Source organism: Rhagoletis zephyria, unplaced genomic scaffold, assembly GCF_001687245.7.
Source record: "Rhagoletis zephyria isolate East Lansing unplaced genomic scaffold, Rhagoletis_zephyria_1.1 Rzeph_scaffold_00450, whole genome shotgun sequence".
Lineage (NCBI taxonomy): Eukaryota > Metazoa > Arthropoda > Insecta > Diptera > Tephritidae > Rhagoletis > Rhagoletis zephyria.
In genome coordinates this window covers 738-20,598 of record NW_016157534.1, presented here as the reverse complement: position 1 = coordinate 20,598, position 19,861 = coordinate 738, and the positions used below count along the sequence as shown (strand labels likewise).

The window sequence follows — 19,861 nt, the reverse complement described above, 5'->3', positions numbered from 1 at the left end:
TGATAAAATTTTGGAAAATGGGCGTGGCACCGCCCACTTATGACCACATTTATGTATATCGGTAACAGTTCTAGCAATTTTTACCAAAACTCGGTATGATTATTGTGCTTGCCACATAAAAGCAAACCGTTGAAAATTATTGAAATCGGACTAAAATTACGGCCGCTTTTCATATAACGGTAAATTTCAGAAATGCTTGAAATTTCAATATTTCGAAATTTAAGGATGCTAGTTTACTTAATATTTATACACCCGCTTATCATGTAGCGGTAGCTTTCGGAAAGGTGGAAAACATATATTTAATACTTGCGCCGGGTATTTAATGTTCGGCTCCGCCCGAAATTAGACTTTCTTACTTGTTCTAGATCACTTTTAGCCCATTGGTTGTTTTCTATTCTGATGGCGGGTTGTGCCAGAGTTGGCCTCTTTAATTTTTTTGCTGCTTTCCAGAGGGAATAATCGCTGGCAGCTGTTGCATCTAAGTTACTGAGGTAATGATGAAGTTGGGAATTGCGTTCTTTTTGCAAGATTTCTTTGAGCTCTCTCGTTAGCGTATTTAATCTTGTTTTGTCTTCAGGGTGTCTAGTCTGCTGCCACTTCTTTCTAGCCTGGCCTTTTTTTGTCAGTTTTTCTTTTACAAGAGAAGAGATTCTTGTACGCTGTGATTTGCTTAGAATGGGTGTTGATCTCCAAGCAGCTTGTTGGATGCAGTTATTGAAGTGTTCAACCGCTGCAATGATATCTTCGCTAGATTTCAGCGAGTGGTTCAAATTTAATTTTGAAGATGTTAGGCTTTGGAAGAGATTCCAGTCAGTTCTGTTGTTGTGAAGGGAACATTGAGAGTTTGAGTCAACAAGATTATTGCTTAGAGTGACCATTACGGGAGAATGGTCAGAGGATAAATCGAAACAGGGATTACATATTATTTCATTATCTGCAATACCTTTAAACACACAAAAGTCTATTAAGTCTGGAATTTTTTTGGTATCGGTTGGCCAATACGTTGGTGAGCCTGAGGAGGCTGAGTGAAGATTTAATCTTGCCATAGCCGCAAAGAGTTGTCGGCCTTTAGGAGTGATGAGGCGAGATCCCCATTGTGGGTGTTTTGCGTTGTAGTCTCCTCCAGCTAAAAACCTGCTTCCTAGAGTTTTGAAGAACTTAACATAATCTTCTGACTTGATCGCATGCTTGGGTGGGCTATATACTGCTGAGATTGTTATTTGGCCTTTCAAGTCCTCGACAACTATATTAGTAGCTTGGATAGCTTCTGTGCAGTATGAGTTAATATTCAAGTGTTTAATATTGCTTTTTATTAATATAGCTGAGCCAGCATGTGCTTTTTATCGGGAGGCATTGTGTGATAGAGTTTGTAGTTCGGTATTTGAAAATAGCTCTTTTCGGTGAAATGGGTTTCGGATATTAGGAGAATATCTATATTATCAGACTTGAGTAGCGTTTTAACCTCGAGTACGTGTTTTGATAGGCCATTAGCATTCCACAGGAGAATATTCATGGGATTGTAGGGATTCCGGACTTCGTCGTAAGGGTGACGTGAAGATTCATCATAGTTGTGATTTGTTGCATAACTTGCTTGAGAAGCATTATCATTTCTCGCATTTCGCTTGAGGCATCAGAGGCGTTTTCTTTTGATTGAGGGATTGAGTTACTAGGATCTTGTGTGCTTTTCATCATTTGGGAGTAAGAAAGTAAATTTCGGGCCGGTTGCGAGACTCGATTGGGTGGAAGTGGAGCTGATTGCTGCTGGGTGGTACTTTTGGGATTGTTGTCCTCCATTCTTCTTAATGGTGGGTATTTAAGTTTCTGCAGATTTTTGTACACCATGCAGCCTTTATAGTTTGCTGGGTGATTTCCTTCACACAGAGCACATTTAACATCGTTGGATTTTGTCTTGCGCGAGCAATCTGCAGACAAGTGGGGGCCAGCGCATTTAATACATACCGGTCTTCTACGGCAGTATGCTTTTGTGTGTCCATACTGTTGACAGTTAGCGCATTGTGTTGAAGAGATATTTGATATCGTATATTTCCTTGTTATTAGGGTTTGCTTTTAGCTCTACAATGAACATTGGTAGCGGTTTTTTCGTGTTTCTGTGTTTCATATTGTAAATGTTAATAGGGATATGGCCGAGATTCTGTAGGGCTTCAGCGATTTCTTCGGTGCCAATAGACGAGTGCATATTTCTGAGTATAACTTTGAAATTTCTTTCTTGTTTTGGCTTGTATGTATAAAACTCAGTGTTTTTTTGCTCTAATTGCTGAACAATTGTTTTGTAGGCCTCGGGAGTTTTTGCTTGTATTTTAACTTGCTCATTGCTTATGAGCATTAAGTCGTACAGACTTGGAGCAATTTCGGATAAAAGCTTCATTAGGGGTGTAATGTTGCTTACTTTATCAACGAAGATTGGTGGGGGCTTGGGATTATTTTCTTTGGGCTTTGGGTCTTTAGACTGGGATTCGCCTAGCCAGTATTTATCAAATTTTGCTTGTTTTTTGGTATTTAATGGCTTACCTGGGCTTTCTCGGGGCCTTTTTTGGGTTTTACTGTGGTCCATTCCTTACCTGGGGTAGGTTTATCATTTGAGGCTTGCTGTTGGTACAGTAATTGTAATTTCTTTTGAAGTAGCTCAATTTGATCCTGGATATTTGGATTTTTACTATTGGCCGAGGTGGGGCATTGTGAGCTCCACGAATTTGGTGACTGTCTTGAGATCGTCAGTTGTTGTTGCTGTTTCTGTTCTTTCTTTTCCGGTTCTTGCTGTTGCTTTTCCTGTTGTGTCTGTGATTTTTGAGGTGTTTCGGGCTGCAGAGGAAGTTGGGATTCTGGTTGCTGTTGCGACCTTTGTTGTCTATGCTATTGTTGTTGTGGCTGAGACGATTCCTGCCCTCCCCTTTCGGGAGGGGTACGATTTAAGGGCATTTTGAAACTGGGTGTTTTTGGGGTATTTTTATCTTTTATTTTTTAAATATTAGAAGTTCCCAAAACATAGCATACTTTTAGGCTGCCTGTACATCCACTACTGTTTTGTTGCTAGCACGTTTGTTTGTTTCTTTTCAACTCGGCGGAGTCTCACTTGAGAATTTATCACTCGCGCAGGTACAAACCTTTAATTTTAAATATCAAGCTCTACTTTCACTCAGAAATTTTAAAGCAATCCTTAGTGTAAATTGTTGTTAAATATTCACTGTATTATTTTCTTGTATTTTACTGTTTTTTTGGATTGATTTATCACTTTGTTGCACCATGTGAAATTTCACGTCCACTCGGTAGGGTTACCAGGTAGTTGTAGCATATGATCTTGTACATCTCCGCACCAAGTTCCAGTACTTTACCATGAAGTTCCAGTACTTTACATGAACTCTTCCAGAAATATGCAGTACGAAAAAATCGGTTTGAAAGGGAGGTGCCACGCCCCCTTTTGAAATAGGTGAAATTTTTCTCCAATAGTATGGGATCGATTTCATATGTGCCAATAGCAAGTTCCAGTACTCTACCATTGTAGCAATAGTTATATTTCATGTACATAATACACTCTGTCTAGGCCATAAGTTATTGTTACGTGTATGTTAGTGTGTCTAGACCATAAGCGGTATGTTTAATAGTTTTTAAGCAAGTTTAGAAAAAACAAGAGAAAATACGCTTGAATAAAATGGCAGATCGAATATACCTCATCACCGAAACGGACGTCTTTATTGGTTCTCTGTATTTATGTGCATGTGCAAGCCATTCTGCTGCATCAGAAGTGGTCTTGGAATCCACATTTGATTAGAAAAGTTTTGACTAAAATTAAAGTAAAGTGAGACTACAATTAAAGTAAAGTTAAGGAGGAGAATAAAAATAAAATGCAATCAAACACGATCGACCCGAAAAGATACTCCCTACTTCAGCTGAAGGAGTGGAGCAAAGTTGTGGGAATTTGCGGAAGCGGCGCTAAGGCTTCGCTGGCGGCAAGCTGCTGCAACGAGCTGACGGCGGAAGCTAGAGGACTTTGTCCAGAAGTCAGCAAAGACAACGGGGAGCAACAAAAGCAACGGAGTGAAAATTACGAGCAACGGGATGATATAACGGAACTAGACGATAGGCGAAGCAGAGCGACGACGCAAGCGGTACAACGAGCGTACAAAATGACGACGCAGGCGCAGTAACGGAAATGAGCGTCAGCAGAGGCGCAAGTCCAAAAGACATAGCATATGTGGGCAACAAGGATGTAGTGTGTGAACAAAGTGGTGACGATGGTGCGATGTGCCTTGAAAGTAATTCCGGTAACACAAAGAACAGGAAATTTTAAGAAAATAAATCCAACTGCTGAAACTAGAAAAACGTATACGAGAAAATAGCCCTGTTCGCGTACGCACTATCCAGTAAATCCAGTACCAATTTTACTGGTTTTTTACTGGATGTCATTTTCGTATGCAAAAACTTGCAAGAAACTAGCAAAGGAGGGGAAATTGAGATAGCAAAAATGACAGTTGAACTTGCAAGTTTTACTGAATTTTTACTGGATAAATTTTTACTAGCAACTATTTGCTAGTAAGAAAAACAGCTGACGGCATGATGCTTACTGTAATTCAATTAACAAAATAATTGTTTGTGGTGCTTTTAGAGTTGCAATTGACAAAATAAACCTATTCAAATATATAATAAGATGGAAAATACTAGTTTTCTAAGAAAATTGCATCGGAAAATAACAAATTAATCAGCTGTTCATAAAACTAGCAACTTCTTGCTGGTTTTGCGTTTTCGTACTTTCTTGCATATTTCACTCATTGGGAGTAAATATTGGCTTACTCTCCGAAATTTGGTTACTGGCAAGTTACTGGATATTCTTTGCTGGAGAATACGAAAACACAACTAATAACAAAATGACGACATGTGAAGTTCCGTTCGACGTAATAAAGGAAATTATTCCGGAATACAACGGGGGCGATGATTTTGACCTGTGGCAGTCGCAGGTACAGCATTTTCAAACGGCATTACACATCGATGGGCATCGTTGGGCATCGTCATTCGTCTCAAAGTAAAGGATGCTGCAATACCTTGGTACAATTCAAAGAGATTGTACTCCAACAGCGTTGACGAACTTTTAAGTGAGATGAAGGTTATGTTCACAAACCACGAAAGGCGACTGTGGAAATCTGAAGAAACGTTTTCCGAATATTACAACGAAAAGTGCTTGCTGAGTTCAGGACTGAAGCTGAGTGACGACGAGTTCATCGAGTACCTGATCGAGGGAATAGCCGATAAGCAGCTGCGAACACAAGCAAAGCTGCAAAATTTCGCAACACCAATCGACTTGGTAAGGGCTTTTCGCACCATTGAGCTACCACAACGATCGAGTTTGAAAGCAAGTACACGCACAGAAGAAAGGTTACGCTGACACAATTGCAACTTTTTTTTTGTAGAGGTGGCACAAGGCATTGAAAGCCGAAAAGTGTGGGACTTGCCTTTCGGCTCACCGCACTAAAAACCCACACCTGCTCCGTTTCCCTCCCACCGTGGAACTACCGTAAGGTATTACTTCGCGGAGGGGGAGCGGCCTATTGCCAATCTATGAAATTATGCGGAGTTGTTCCGCTCGACGCAGTTTAGATAAAATTGTGCTTGCCAAATTGCAAACAACGGACCAGTTATCTTCTGACTCAAGCATAGTATCCCTTTCGATTGCCTCGGACAGACGAAAAAGCAGTATTCAGCGTCTTCAATAATATCCTTTGCACAGAAGGTGCAGAAGGGATCGTCTTCGTGCTTAAATCGGTATAAATATGATTTAAAGCACCCATGCCCTGTCAATATTTGGGTCAAATGGAAATCCACTTCCCCATGTTCCCTAATTACCCACCTTGATATCGAGGGTATGAGGCGGTACGTCCAACGACCGCTGGCTGCGCGGTCCCACCTCGTTTGCCATTGCTGCAAGCACCTCTGTGTCACCTCTTCGCGTCTCGTTTGGTTTATAGGCCTGGGGCCTGTCACTTCCACTAGAATGTCAATGGGGCGGAGTCCTGCCACCACTAGTGCTGCTTCTTCGGACGTAGTTCGGAATGCACTGCATACTTTGATGGCGCAAAATCTGTGCAAAGACTTTGCTTCTTGTACATATGACGTCTTGCTGAATGCTTCATACCAGATTTGTGCACCATAGAGCAGCACATTGCGCACGACTACGCGTCTACGCTATTGTTTCGGGCCTCCTACGTTCAGCATAACACTTGTTAGTGCCCCTGACACCTTTTCGGCTTTCTGGACAGCATAACCAATGTGCGCCTTGAAGGTAAGCCTCGCATCAAACATTATGCCTAGGTATTTTAAGGCCGCCTTTGACGTAATTTCTTGTTGACCAACATTTATAGTCGCCACTTCTCTGACTTTGCTACTGCTTACTAGAACTGTCTCGGTTTTTTGATGCGCAAGTTCGAGTCCTGTTTCGGCCAGCCATGCTTGGATCTGAACGATTGAACTATTTTCTGCGAAAGTTAGCGCTAGCTAGCTAGCGCTATATCGTCAGCAAATCCAACAATTTTCACTCGTTGTGGCAAGGATAGTCGGAGTACACCATCGCACATGATATTCCAAAGTATTGCACCCAGAACCGAACCCTGTGGTACTCCAGCCGAGACTTTATGTTCTTTGACAGCGTTCTCCGTATTGTTCAGTAGCACTCTATTTGCTAATTAGTTGTCTACAATCTTGCGAAGGTATGCGGGTACCTCGAATCTGCGTAGAGCGGCGTTTATGTGTTTCCAACTTGCTGTGTTGAACGCATTTTTTACATCGAGGGTGACAAGCAAGCAGTACTCCTTTGCTCCTCCCTCCCAACTTTCGCCACTGATTGCATCTTTCGCCAACTGCTTTACTAAACTGGCTGCATCTAGNACCTTCATGATGTCCGGGATTTTTGTATCGCCTCTATATAGTACGGACAGTCTTTTCTGCCTGTCTTGTGCCTTACGTCTGGCTTTTTGTTTCTGGAGCAGATTACGCACCGTTTCTCCTTCTTACATACGTTGGCTCTATGGCCTATATTACCGCAATTGAAGCACGCCCCTTTCGAATCGTGAATGCATTTACAATTTCTTGCCAGATGGCCAAACTCTAGACATTTGAAGCATTGTGTCGGGTGCATTTTAAGTCTTATTTGACAGACNTTGACCGCCCCTTTCTGAAGCCGAACTGTGTCTCTGAGAGGCCTCCCTTTCCTCGATTGCTTCTAACAATCTATCGCTGATTAAGCGTTCGAACAACTTACCCGTCGTATCCTGCATGCATATAGGACGATATGCTGAGGGATCTTCTGGTTGCTTCCCAGTTTTCGGCAATAAAACTAGCCGCTGGCGCTTCCATACATCAGGAAATACTCCTTCTTTAAAGCATTCGTTAAAACTATCGACGAACACTTTAGGACNATCAATTTGCTCGCCATGGCGGCTGGCAGCAGCAGCGTTGCTGTCTTCGTGCCACTGTACGCGCTTCCCAATGACTTCACGGCTTCTACAGTAATTTTGCTGCCATCGACCTCCCTTTCTAAGGCAGAACAGAGCTCTTGCTTGCTTATTAGCTCATCTAAGTCCTTGACTTCTACCGCGGTTTTTGCGGTCAGGGTCTCTNATAAAACTAGCCGCTGGCGCTTCCATACATCAGGAAATACTCCTTCTTTAAAGCATTCGTTAAAACTATCGACGAACACTTTAGGACTCGCAGCTACAGCAAGCTTGAGGACACGATTTGGAATTGCATCCGGCCCCGGTGATTTTTTATCTTTAAATCGACCATCGTAGCAGGAAAAATTTCTCTCGCAAAACTTGATTGCATTGGGAATAACGCCTTTATTATCGCNCTCACCGTGGGGAACTCGACCATCGTAGCAGGAAAAATTTCTCTCGCAAAACTTGATTGCATTGGGAATAAGGCTTTTATTATCGTCTCCAGCTTATTTGGGCATAGTACCTGTGGTCGAACCGACGCTTTCAGCCTTTTCGTCACAACTTTATATGCTAAGCCCCAGGGGTCATTTTGGACGCTTTCACACAAGCTAGTAAAGCATTTTCGCTTGCTGAGCTTAATGGCTTGCNCTTCCCAATGACTTCACGGCTTCTACAGTAATTTTGCTGCCATCGACCTCCCTTTCTAAGGCAGAACAGAGCTCTTGCTTGCTTATTAGCTCATCTAAGTCCTTGACTTCTACCGCGGTTTTTGCGGTCAGGGTCTCTACCGTCGCTTTTTCTCCCAGCGTTTCCTTGACCGCTTGTTGAACCTCCACTGTGTGCGAATCCGTTGGTTTGGCCAATTGGAGGAGTAGCNTGAGCTTAATGGCTTGCTTAAGCTCCTTGCGTTTAGCTCTGTACATAGCATGTTCGTCGGTAAAGCTTTCAGACCTTCTGGCACGCTAATAGTTTCTTCTCGCTCTGTTGCATTGCAGTCGCAAGTCCGCTATTTGCTCATTCCACCAATAAACTGGTGCACGTCGACTGGTCGGGTATTTTTTTCTTCATCGAATTNTTGCCGGTTTTGCGTACTTTGGTTACCACGTCTTCCAAATGTTTTAATTGGGGATCGTTTTTTAAACCTCGCAGTATTTCTGCATACTAACTGCCGTCATGACTTTTTATTACTATCGCATCCGGCTTTGGCAACTTGGGTTTCGACTTCGACCTTTCTTTCCTTCTACTGTCTTCCATTGGGGTTCTTTACCATCGTTCGCCCCATTTGCTCGGTTTTTCTCTTCGCTTACGTTCGCTGGCGTCATTANGGTATTTTTTTCTTCATCGAATTATCGCACGCTTGAGTGATTTTGGCCATGAGGTAGTTCGCCATGTTACTAGCTCCGTGGGGTAACGAAATGCCAGACATCATGGCTACTCCCGCCTCTTCGTCTAGAGAGTTGACCTTCCAACCTGTTGTTGCTCTTGCACAGGCTTTTCTGCTCTCTCTCTCTCCTCCTGTATCGAGAAAATGATAGCCATGTGGTCGCTGAGTGTACTCGTCGCTAACCTCCCAAGACGTGTGTCGAAAAATCCTGCTGCGGATAAATGTGAGGTCAATAATGGACCTCACCCCATCCTTGCTGAATGCAAATTTGGTACCCGAGTTGCGTAGTGCCACATCCAGAGACGATAGTGCTGCAAGAAGAGCCCTTCCTCTGGCGTTAGTTCGTCGGCTTCCCCATTGCAAGGCCCAAGCACTGAAGTCGCCGGCTATTAATACGGGTGATCTAGTCCGGGCATTAAAGATAAGCTTATCCATGACGGCTTCGAATTCATCGAGGGTAAAACTAGGCGGTATGTAGCAGCTACATACGACTAATCCAGAGACTCGAACACATACAAAACCTACGTCTGCCTTTAGTTGTTCCATGTGAAGGGGCGTTATGGCGCAGCTCCACACCGCTGCTCGACCGGCATCGTCCTGGGCCCANTCATGACTTTTTATTACTATCGCATCCGGCTTTGGCAACTTGGGTTTCGACTTCGACCTTTCTTTCCTTCTACTGTCTTCCATTGGGGTTCTTTACCATCGTTCGCCCCATTTGCTCGGTTTTTCTCTTCGCTTACGTTCGCTGGCGTCATTACTTTTTCCTGACGTTCTATCGCAGTGCTTGGCTGCTTTCCAGTTTTACTCGGTATACCGCTCCCAGGGATTTTTTGAGGCGTAGTTTGGTAAGCGACACTCAACACGTTTCGCGGTAGCGCATTCTTTGTTTTGCCATACAGTATGGCCAGCTCGGCAATGATATCGCGCATAGGTTGGTGAATGGACCTTCTTTTGCCGTCTTCCAGCATTTCCACCAACTCCCGTATTTTAACTCCCAGAGNGTTTGGCAAGCGGCACTCAACACGTTTCGCGGTAGCGCATTCTTTGTTTTGCCATACAGTATGGCCAGCTCGGCAATGATATCGCGCATAGGTTGGTGAATGGACCTTCTTTTGCCGTCTTCCAGCATTTCCACCAACTCCCGTATTTTAACTCCCAGAGTAACCCACGCGGTAGGTTGATCTTCTGCTTGGGCCATATGCGCGCCTGGAGATGATGGCAAGGGTCTTGTAGGCGAGCTCGCCAGTCTGGGGCGCTTTCCAAAAGGATTTATGACGTCCGCACTCTCGGTTGCCAATATACCACCACCTGCTGCATTTCCACCCGCCTTCGCATTTCGCCCCGGTGGAGGCGACCTTGTAATAAAAATACTCACAAACCCACAGGGCTATTTTGCTACCACCCTAGCTTCAGTCAATATCTGCTGTTTGGTTTGGTACTTCGCTAAGTTTGCTTTAACTATTTGACTACCACTGGCCGAACCAAACTGTTCCCACTTTTAACGAGGAGATCAGCTGTATTTAACGCTTTATTTGTAAACACGGCATATTTCTGCTATGTCGCTCGTAAAATGTTTTCCAGTCTGCAAGTCCGCGAAAATTGTTAANTACATACGACTAATCCAGAGACTCGAACACATACAAAACCTACGTCTGCCTTTAGTTGTTCCATGTGAAGGGGCGTTATGGCGCAGCTCCACACCGCTGCTCGACCGGCATCGTCCTGGGCCCATATTTGGCAGTCCCTTACCTTGTATGGTTCACTTAGTAGCGCTATGTCNTCACCATATAAATGATTCCACACGCGCGACCGTCACCACGACTACGGAAACGACGCACTGCAATCTTTCCGGGTAAGCCGCAAGAGTTTAATCACGTTTGGGTGGCTATCTCAGTTTATATTTTGCGTATTTCAGGAGCTCCACTTGGAAGCTGCCAATTCTACCGCGACGTGCTACAATTGCATCTGTACAGGGCACTTCGCGAAAGAGTGCAGGAAGCCAAAACGGGAATTTGGGTCGTGTTATGCGTGATGACAACAAGGGCACCTGGCAATTGAGGTAAATACAAGAAGAAGGCCACGGATAAAAAGTTTGTAAGTTATTTCAATATAAGTATTTTAACACAACCTAAAATAGATATGTTTATAGAATGCCTAATTGACTCGGGGAGCCCTATAAGTATAATCAAAGAGGTTTTTGTTCCTGGACGAGTGCGTTTGGATAAAGTTATGAATTCTTATTTTGGATTAAACAAATCTACATTAAAAGTAATTGGAAAAATGTATGTTTCGGTTAACGTTTTGAAAAAAAATTTTATGATTGAAATTGTAGTGGTTCCTAATGAATCTATATGTTACCCAGTCGTACTAGGTAGGGATTTTATAGACATAAGTAACGCAAAGTTGAAAATTGGAAATATTGAATTAACACATAAAATATCACAAGTTGATACTGGAAGCAATGTATTTAAAGTTGATAACATTAACGAGGGTGTGATAGCAAATAAGAACGCACGTAATGTAAATATAGTTAACGATACATTTCAAAGTGAAGACAATGAAAGTAACGAAATGATAAGGTCATATCACAGATTTTGGAGCTAAATGTACACGATGCGAATACTTTCGAATATAAGATAGGCGAAGAAACTAGTTTTTGTGACAGAAAGAAATTTGAAGAGATATTCCGCAAAGAATAAGTACAGCCACATAGACCCGCAAACCCTATGGTAAAACAGGAAATAAAGCTGCCATTGGAAAACAATAAGCCATTATGTTTCTAGGGCCAACTTTCAATTTCCTATAGGGTAGTTTAAGGAGCTTTTCGGCCGGTTCAATAAAAAGCAAACAATGTTTCTTTTTCCTCCTACGCGTTTCGATGTTTTTCACATCTTCCTCAGGGAGTCTGGTGTTTATTGAAAACAATACATAAAAAACAAACAATTAGGCACATATGTATGTAAATAAAAATTATAACAAGTACAATACGTTGGTGTAACAATTTTTCCCGCAAAACATAACTTTCATTGAACATCAAACAAAGAAAATATAACAAAAATACACACTGATTTCAACTTATTATATTTAAGTGTACTTCTGCTCGTCTGTTCTCCTATTGACCATTATTGCTGTCCTGTATGCGCAATTTATATTGTCGACGTCTTCCTTAAAATTCATTGCATTCTGTATTTTTTGTTGTATTCGCAAACTTTCTAATGTAAGTCGAGTTCTATCTCTGTTCTCCACATCTAATATTTTCGCGTTTTCAAAGTCTGCTGTATGCCCGCTATTCGTTAAATGTTGTGCTAATGCAGTCGTTGTCTTCTTATTTCTTGCGTCGGTTTTATGTTCGCTTATTCTAATACCGAGAGCGCGCTTCGTTGTGCCTATGTATATTTTATTGCATGCTTCGCTATCTTTACCATTGTATTTTATTTCGTAAACCACGTTATGTTGTTGTTCTTTGTTTATTTCGTCTTTTGTTTTGCTAAAAATTCTATTGATCATTCTATGTGGTTTATGTGCAAATGTTATGTTTTCGTTTTGGATGCTTTTTCGTATTTTTTTACTATCCGTTAATCCTTGTATATATGTGACGCCTGTGTATCTTTTGTTGTAGTTTCGGGTTGAGTGTTGAAATGCGCTGCTTTTGGCTTGTTTCTCGCTGTTGCTATCAACCTCTCAACAGCTTTGTGTGGATACCCGTTTTTATGTAATATGTTTCTAATTTTCCTGCTGTTGTCTTTTCTGAATTCCTGGTCACTTAAGGCGTATATTTTCTTAATGAGCTTCTTCTGCGTCCACGGATGGTTGGAATGATAATTGATCATTCTGGAGGATGCTACAGATTTTTATTTATTTATTTATTATTATTCAGTCTAAAAAGTTACAAACTTTATTACAGACTAGTTAAAAATAGAAAACAATTCGAGTTTAAATTTATATAAACTATTATTAAAATTAAAAACGCTGCTATATCGATTTGCTAGATGTATAGTTTTAACGATTGGTTCATTCATTGCATGATTTGTTTTACAAGTAACTTCGATAAATTATCTAGTATGCCGAAGATTACGCGGTGGAATATAGGGGATGAATAAATTAGACAAATCAGAGCATTTAATGTTAGAGTTAACTATGTTATAGGCAAACAAGAGCGAGGAAGAGGTTCTTCTCTCATACAAAGCCTGGAGGCCAAGTAATTTACGTCTGCTGATATATGATGGCAGGCCATCAGGCCAACGAAGCATTCGCAAAGCGATTTTAGTAAATATTTTCTGAACTCTCTCAATTTTACATGAGTGTACTTCATAGAATGGATTCCATATAAATGAGCAGTATTCGAGACGACTTCTTACCAAAGAAATGTAGAGTGATCTCAACGTCATTGGATCTTTAAAGTCTACGGAATTACGTCTAATAAAACCAATCATTGCAAACGATTTTGAAACAATAAAGTCAATGTGACTAGAGAAAGAGAGTTTGGAGTCAAATAATACACCCAGATCTTTAATTTCATAAGAACGGTTCAACGAGTGAGCATTTATTTTATAGTTGAAAATAGTGGTGCCAACCTTTTTTGAATAGGAAACAACGCAACATTTGTTCGTATTTAAAAATAAGTTATTGTTATTGCACCATCCGGCAAAAGAATCAAGGTCAGATTGTAAGTTAATGCAGTCAAAAATATTACGTACTGTCAAAAACAGTTTAACATCATCTGCAAACATTAAGCATTTAGCGAATTTAAATTGTTGAGGCAGGTCATTAATAAAGATAAGGAACAATAAAGGACCACAGTGAGTCCCTTGTGGAATTCCTGACCAAGCATCGATAAGCAAAGATGATTTAACTCCTCCAATTGACACAAAAAGTTTCCTATTCGATAGAAAACTGGAGAAAAATTTCAACAGTTTTCCAATGATTCCATACAATTTCAATTTACGTAACAGAATTGAGTGATCAACTTTGTCAAATGCTTTTGAGAAGTCGGTGTAAATGACGTCGAGTTGCGCATGAGTCTCAAAAGCATCGACAATTCGATTAGTGACTAAGGCTAAATTGGTGGAAGTAGACCTCCCGGGAAAAAATCCATGCTGACACTCAACGATAGCTTTGCTAATGTGATCAAAGAGCTTACGTTGAAGAATGTGATCAAATATCTTTGCCAGGGTGCTTTGCTTAACTATAGGTCTATAGTTGCAAATATCATTGCGGTCTCCAGCCTTAAATATAGGATTTATTGAACATAGTTTCCACGAATCTAGGAAAGTCCCGCAGTTAAGACATTGTCGAAAGAGAAGTGCCAAAGGATCTGCAACGGTTTCGGAACAAATTTTGAAAAATAACGGACAAAGACCCTCATTGTCAGATTTTGCGCTGCTTGTCAACTTTGAAATTGACAGAAGAACATCATCGACGGTAATTTCGAAGGAAGAGATTGGTGGTAAATACCAGTTATGAAATGCAGAAATCGATGAAACGGTAAATTTTGAGTAGACCTTCTGAAATAGTTTAGCAAACAAATTACAAGTATCCTGCGTATTATTGGACACTTCACCATCATACTCCATGCTTGCCGGGAAACCATTGGTCTTTCTCTTAGAATTTATAACGGACCAGAAGCTAGATGGATTTGATTTCAATTTTGATTCGAGTTTAAGCATGTATTGTTTAAATAGAAACTTATAAAGACAATCGAAATTCTTTTTAAGTCTTACATAGTTAAGTCGATCAACTTCATCAGTACTTTTTCTATGTTTCCTAAAAGCTTTATTTTTAATATTCTTTAGGTTACTCAGTTTCGAATTGAATCAGGGTGGTTTATTGTTTGTAATTGTTCGCTTTAGAGGTACGAAACTGCAAATAGCTAACGAAAGTCGTTGTAGCAAAATAGCGTACGAAGTATCTGGTCCAGTAGGGGAGTTCAGGAAAGTCCAATTGGTGGCTAGTAAAAAGTCATTCATCGCTGCACTGTCAGCCCTAAAATAATTATATTCAACAGCAGATTCAGTAGGTTTTTTATCGAAATTATAATACTCAAAATGAGCCACCAAGGCATTGTGGTGAAAACTATTTTCTAAAATAGGAGACGGGCACTCCAAACATGATAGTCTAAGATCAGCTGACGCAAAAATTAGATCAAGGAATCTACCATTGTTATTGGGATAAGAGTTACATTGCTTTAGGCTATACGAAAACAAGGTGCTTACAACTAGCATATCGATATCCGATCTGAGATTAGTTGGTAAAATATTATTAGAATCACTTAACCAAGAGACGTCACTTAAATTAAAATCGCCTAAATATATTATCTCATCAGACGGATTAGCGTTATTTATTATACAGATTAAGTTGTCCATATGCTTTTTGTAAGCAGCGAGGTCGCTGCTGGGTGGAATATAAGACAATAGAAAAACTACTGTTTTGTTACCAGCAAATTTTACACTAACACAAATTTGCTCCACATCCCCTTCACAATAATTAATAGTGATAAGTTTGCTGCATAAATCGGCTCTGACTGCAAGTAGGACACCACCACCCCTCTCAAGACCAGTGGCGATCGGGCAACGATCCTTACGAAATATATGATAATAACTATCAAAAAGTTCATTGGAAGACAAATTTTCATTCAACCAAGTCTCAGTTAAAGCTAATATATCATATTTATGTGAAACAACACTACGATAAAATTTAGAGGATTTTGTACGCATACCACTTACATTCTGATAATAAAGCGTATAAGTTCTACTTAATTCATTAATAGGCTTTGAAGTATATAATGAGTCTTCGACTGTAGGGACCTGTTCTGAAGAAAACAGAGAGGGCGCACCGTCACGTTCCGAATATTCATTCGAATTTTCAAATGCTAGGTTTTGGCCGACTGGATTGGTTTCCGTTGAAAAAAACGAAATGGGCGTACAGTGACCTTAGCGGGCCAAATTTCAGGCCTGAGCAGTTTACCGAATACATCTTCAGGAACACCCAGTTTAAAGTTAACGCTCTTTAAAGTACTTGTTTCGACGTCCTTCTTAACCAGACTCAAGCAGGACATGAGATCTTTACTGATTCCCGAATGATTTTCCACATATTGGAGGATGTCACTAGGACTGACAGTTGGCAGAAAAGAAGCTAAATGTAGCCCCTTTAGTTTTGCAGCAACAGCAACGTTAAGTTCGATGTTGTTGTTGGATCCGATAACATGCAATTTATTTTTTTTGTTACGTCGCTTATCAGATACCTCTATCCAGTCGCGAGTAGATGCGTCAAGATTTATAACTGCTGTTTCAGTAATTACTTGATTTTTGGCACACCCTAACTCAGCTGTGCTACTCTCACATGAAGAAATATTAGAAGATGTGTTAGTAACCCCATTCGCGACGTCAAGCGCTTTCGTACTAGCAGACATATGAGCGAGCGAATCCGAGGAAGCATTGGAAACATAAGCATTGACACTAGGTGCAGCGACTGAGGCATAAGTCGACGGCTTCTTACTGACTGCATTTGAGACCTCAACAACACCAGCAGCAGCAGGGGAAGTAGCAGGCAGCGGGTAATCAGAGGTTGCCGGAATGATAGAAACAGAAGAAGACGATAGAGATGAAGGTGGTTGATTAGCTATAGCAGCGACGACGTCATTAGCATCAGCATTACCGACGATCAAACCCGCGTCAGTGACAAAGTGTTCAGCTGATTTATGTTTGTTATTATTTAAACACATACATTGGCACGTACAGCGGCGAAGCTCTTTCACTTCGGCTGTGAGCGAAGCAAGCGTATTAGCAATGTTTTCATCATATTGTTTCCGCAAAGATGTTAGATCAGATTGCAGTTTCTCAGTAGTTTCTATTAAACGACAATTGTCAGCTTGAACAGCATGAGGCATAGTAAGAGAACGAGCTTGTTCTGACTTAAGAGCTTTGAGTTCACGAAGAATTTTAGATAACGTAGTTTGCAGCTCAGACTCTTTTACATTCTCACTAAGCGACTTAGTTGGTGCTGACTTTTGTGGTTGTTGTTAGGAAAAGATAACGTCACATTCGCTTGTCTGCACACCGGTTGAGTTGGCTAAACACAAATTATTGGCAATTTCACTGCCCACCAGCTTCACAGAAGGCGGAGGAGTGCGAATAGATTTACGACGTATTTGTTGTTTGAGCTGAGCAAAAACTCCAAGTCATTCTGCGAAACGCCGGCGCAATCCAAATGAAAAAATTCTTTGCACTCAGCACCTGCACTTTCGCGCGATTACGATCGACTTTTTGCCCACATACACAAGGCATTTTAGATTAGTTTGTTGAAATCAACAATAAACTTTTTAGATAAAAAGAGTCACTATCTCAAGCATTAAATAATGCAAACCAAAAATGTTCATTTCACTAGGAAAAACGTTAACTTAATAGTGCACGACAAAAACACGTCTTATCTCTTTGACGGCTGTGTTTCGCATACCAATTCGTTTTTATTATATTATTTGAACGGTGAATTTCTACGTCTAGGAAGGCTAACTTGTTTCCATCTTCTACTTCAGTGGTGAATTGGATTTTGCTGCGTTGCGAATTAAAACCTTTTAAGATTTCTTTCACGTCATTTTTCCTTACAATAGCGAATATGTCATCTACATACTTATTTATGTATTTGATATATATGTCCTTAGTTTTAAGTTCAGCGATGCTGTCGTCAAGTATTTTATCTAAAACAATGTCGGCTACAGTTGGCGATAAGGGGTTCCCCATTGGCATTCCATAAACTTGTTGACAGTATGTTCCATCATATAAAAAGTAATTATTATCTCGCAGGCAGAATTCTAAGGTCGTTAAAAATTGGTTTCTTGTGAGTGTGGTATGGCGTTGCAGTGAAGTTCATTGTTCCATAATTGTACGAATGGCGAATTGAACGGGTATATTCGTAAATAGGGATACCACGTCGAATGAAACAAGGATTTCGTCTTTTTCAATCCTAATGTTTTTTAATCTGTCTTTAAGTTGGAACGAATTGTTGACATTGTATTCGTGGGAAACGATTTCCTTAAGTATATGTCCTATAAATTTTGAGAGTTTGTAGCATGGTACTTTAGTAGAAGCGGAAATTGGTCTGAGCGGTGTATTTTCTTTATGTATCTTCGGAAGTCCATATAATCTTGGTGCTGTAGCTGCAGTGCATGTCAATTGGTATTTTTTACGATTGCCGNGTTGGAACGAATTGTTGACATTGTATTCGTGGGAAACGATTTCCTTAAGTATATGTCCTATAAATTTTGAGAGTTTGTAGCATGGTACTTTAGTAGAAGCGGAAATTGGTCTGAGCGGTGTATTTTCTTTATGTATCTTCGGAAGTCCATATAATCTTGGTGCTGTAGCTGCAGTGCATGTCAATTGGTATTTTTTACGATTGCCGATATTTTTCTGTTTGTATAAGTCATTAACTATGTTGTTGTTTCTTCGTAGCAATTTTTGAGTTGGGTCCATTCGAATAGTTTTGAAAGATTCGGGTTTATAATTAACGAAGATTGGTTTGTAAATAAAACTAAAATCCACATTCCTAGAGAGTCTAGATGGATACTTAACGTTGCTGTTGCTGCACAACTAAAGTGGCTACATTTAGCTTCTTTTCTGCCAACTGTCAGTCCTAGTGACATCCTCCAATATGTGGAAAAACATTCGGGAAACAGTAAAGATCTCATGTCCTGCTTCAGTCTGGTTAAGAAGGACGTCGAAACCAGTACTTTAAAGAGGGTTAACTTTAAACTGGGTGTTCCTGAAGATGTATTCGGTAAACTGCTCAGGCCTGAAATTTGGCCCGCTAAGGTCACTGTACGTTCATTTCGTTTTTTTCAACGGAAACCAATCCAGTCGGCCAAAACCTAGCATTTGAAAATTCGAATGAATATTCGGAACGTGACGGTGCGCCCTCTCTGTTTTCTTCAACGGCCGAAAAGACTAAGGTCCCTACAGTCGAAGACTTATTATATACTTCAAAGCCTATTAATGAATTAAGTAGAACTTATACGCTTTATTATCAGAATGTAAGTGGTATGCGTACAAAACCCTCTAAATTTTATCGTAGTGTTGTTTCACATAAATATGATATGTTAGCTTTAACTGAGACTTGGTTGAATGAAAATTTGTCTTCCAATGAACTTTTTGATAGTTATTATCATATATTTCGTAAGGATCGTTGCCCGATCGCCACTGGTCTTGAGAGGGGTGGTGGTGTCCTACTTGCAGTTAGACCGATTTATGTAGCAAACTTATCACTATTAATTATTGTGAAGGGGATGTGGAGCAAATTTGTGTTAGTGTAAAATTTGCTGGTAACAAAACAGTAGTTTTTCTATTGTCTTATATTCCACCCAGCTCAAAACACTTAACACATACATTTAAGTATTCACAAACTCATTTATTTACACGCACATATGCACATGCACTAAAATATCTTCTTTAATCATGACATTAAAAATAATTCAATGGAATATGAATGGCTATGTTAATAATTATAACGAATTATTAATACTCATAAATAGTTATAATCCTAAAATTGTATCTATACAAGAAAGCCACATCCCTTCAAACTTTCAAAATATTCCTATCCCTAACAATTTTCCACTGTATTCGTTCAACTCAAATCTACCATACGGTGGAGCAGCCCTACTTTTACATAATTCCATTCAACACGAAATAGTACCAACACGAAAAGACTTTGATAACGTAACCGTGGAAATTTATTCTATAAGAAAATTTAAAATTACATCAGCATACATCCCTCCCACCTCCAACTTTCAGACTAACAGCTTTGAAAATGTATTTAACCAAACACACGACTCACACATTATTACAGGTGACTTTAACAGCTGGCACCAAAACTGGGGCTCACATAAAAATAACCGGAAAGGTAACATACTAGCAAACTTCATCAAACAATCCAACTATATACTCTTAAATGACAAATCCCCTACTCACCTTTCTACACACAACACGTTCACTCACCTCGATTTGACTTTCTGCTCTCCCGATCTCGCCGCTCATGCGGAATGGAA

General features: G+C 40.3%; 1 long non-coding RNA gene and 1 pseudogene across 1 annotated transcript; one reads left to right on the top strand and one right to left on the bottom strand.

The window, feature by feature from the left end:
- The window catches only part of LOC108359748 (uncharacterized), a 23,312-nt pseudogene extending 13,518 nt beyond the window's left edge, over positions 1-9,794 (bottom strand).
- Positions 9,795-10,606: 812 nt separating this feature from the next.
- LOC108359752 (uncharacterized) lies at positions 10,607-11,145 on the top strand. The gene is made up of 3 exons (XR_001846985.1): positions 10,607-10,678; positions 10,742-10,920; positions 10,976-11,145. It is a non-coding gene; the product is annotated as an uncharacterized LOC108359752 (long non-coding RNA).
- Positions 11,146-19,861: the final 8,716 nt, after the last annotated feature.